Here is a 2,975-nt window from a genome sequence, read left to right on the forward strand (position 1 = left end):
GAACTGTCCCATAGGGTTCCAAGGCTGTCATCTTTACATTAGCAGATTTCAAGGGCCTGGAGTAGGCTGATCGTAGAAAGTATACAAAGGAAGAGTTGTATCCAAGAGTTCTGTGTTTGCTTGTTTTTTAAAAGAAGTGGATTTTGTGAGATTCGAAAGAGTGATTGTGTCCTTCAATAGGTATTTGTGGAGTGCCTGTGATCTATCAGAAGAGAAAGGGAATTAAAGCAGACTCCTAAACTCTGAGATTGAAATAGTGCTATTGTCAAGAAGGAAAGTGTACATTTTGGGGTGTGCAATTTTTAGGGTGTGTAATAACTACAGAGCACTAGTCTTAGAAGATATGTTATGGTGAAATGTTATGGATGACATAATTGGTAGGAGGTTTGTTTCTCTTTTAAAGGTTACATTAAATTCACATTTGTGAGCTCACAATGTTTTTGGTTATCACTGAAATGGTAATCCTTTTCACGGTTCTTGTATTTTTTTTAACTCAGTTTTAGTGAAATATAATGTGTATAATAACAATTATTGTTCAATTCTTGTTAAGCACACTTACAGACTCATTACCTTCCTGTTTTTTTTCCACATCTATCCCTTCTCATAGTCTGTACTTGGAGGAGATATTTCTCAATTTTCTTTTTCTGACCTGGATTGAACAGATAGACTCATTAATTTTGAACATAGCTACTACTGCCTGATGGAATTTTCAGCGCTCTGGTGGCATAATGCCTAAGGCATTTGACTGCTAACCAGAAGGCTGGCAGTTCAAATCCACAAGCCACTCCTCAGAAGGAGGGTTGGACAATCTACTTCCGTAGTGATACCACTTCAGAAACCCAAGGAGGGGTCGCTATGAGTTGGATCTGACTCGACAGCAGTGAGTTTGGTTTTTTTGGTTTGGTCAAGTATAAAAACTCTTGCTTAATTTAGGTCCTTCTCTTCTCTTTCATAAAACAAGGAAGACAAAAACCTTCAAGAACTGAAATCTCCTCTATTCCCAGAAAATATTAGCCACAAAGTAGGAAAAGATAATAAAAATAAAACAACAACAACAACAAAAAAAAACTCAACCTCATGAGAAATGCATATCAATTCAGTAGAAGATGTCAGGTTATTAAAAGGTGGTTTTGACTTCTGGGAGCTGAAAAAGGCAGGAGAGGGTACTAGCTGCAGAGTTTGGAGACACTTTGGATTCTGAAGATCCAACAGAGAGGTGAAGTTGGAAGTATTGATAGACACACCAATGCAGAAAAATAGGATCTACAGATTTGGAGACCAGTCTTAGACACAATTTAGGGGAAAACCACCTGAGCAAGAACCTCAGTTTCCTACATTTCAAGTACCTCAAGTATATAGCAGTAAGGAAGAACTTATTTAGAAGAGAGACTGGGAGAATTTTCCTGAAGTTTATCCCCCACAAAATTCATTACCTTTCCATCTAATGGAGAGCCTGGCTGAGAAAGAAGTTCATATCAAATTCCTATTTCTTTTTTCTCTCTTTGAATGTTCCCAGTTTAATTCAGGCACATGCATTATCAAACATCTGTTTTAATTACAGCCATTGTTGAGGTAGTTAATCAGTTGTGGTCTCTTACCAGCCCAAATCCTATATTGCTGAATTCTCATACAATCAAAGATACAATAAATATAAAAGGAATTTTTGTATATCAGCACGAAAAAAAATGCATACAACTTCTTTGCTCACTGATGCAACCAAAACACCCAGGAGTTATTATAATGTGCATTCCCCTGACACAGACTTTTATTTCATGCAAATGACTGTGATTAAGATTCAAATACTTTTTTTTTCATTTTCACACATTACTTAATCAATGTGAAGTACTGTGTAAAAATTGCATCTCTTCATAACAGTGATTTTGACCAAGTCAAGTGTTGCTACTAGAATTATAATCCAGACTTGTGATTCAATTATCATTTAGAGACTTTCTAAATTCAAATTAAGTTCACTCTCTCCTCCTCCTCCCAACACTGTAAACTTAATATCAGTATGGATAATTTATAAGGTGTTATCAAAATAACTTTACATAGCAGGGAAATGTACAAAATGATGTGTGATTTTTCCCTTTCCTTGCAAAAAGTACAGCAATCAATAGAAACTGGCCATTAAAATGTATGAAAATGCTCAAAATATAGTCTATTTTTCCATTTGTGTTACACTTAACTTTTAGTCTGAATAATACTGACACTTCCCAGAATACTTATCTATTTAACCTTACTTGGAACAGTTGCACAAACCGCCATTTCAAAAGTTATAAAGGAATCCATGGAATACTCTAAGTTTGGCATCTGTGTTTGATGATTTAACTGTTGGACATTGAAAAGGATATTCTTGTAGGGACCAACGAGGAATGCATAAAATGATTTAGGATTTCAGAGACCAACTAGGCGAATTCATACAACTATAAAACATTGATCTATTGACAGTCTATCACATCCAAACCAGGGGATGAATTTTGTTTTTCTTCTTTTCTTTTTAATTGTCTGTGCCTATCTCTTTCTTGCTTATCTTGCATTTCCTTTATGCTTGGGGTGGGGGTGGGGGATTTTTCCAGTGACTAAGTAAAAGCCTTCAGAACTGGCAAGTTTGGATTCTCACAATACCATCTCCATCCATTTCCTTAAACGATGTTTCACAGTCTGAATTTCTCTATCCTCTGAATTAAAAATAAAATCTAATTTTAAATTGTTTTGCTTCTTTTAATATTCACTCAAAATTCTTCGTTTTGTGTCCAATTGCAATGAACAGAGAAAAACACTTATCTTTTATTTTCCTTAATATAATTAATATAATATAATGCTATCTCTATGCCAGAATTGAATTTGTTGAATTTGAATCTTTTTTCTTTTTTTAAATTAGTAGAATTTGTATCTGATGGAGTTCAATGAATTCAAACAGGTAATGATTAAATTTGGTCATCTCTCTTTGGAAGTTGGTTTCTTAGATTTTATTT

This window comes from Orycteropus afer, unplaced genomic scaffold, assembly GCF_000298275.1.
Source record: "Orycteropus afer afer isolate SDZICR_OR568_19922 unplaced genomic scaffold, OryAfe1.0 scaffold00314, whole genome shotgun sequence".
NCBI classification, from domain to species: domain Eukaryota; kingdom Metazoa; phylum Chordata; class Mammalia; order Tubulidentata; family Orycteropodidae; genus Orycteropus; species Orycteropus afer.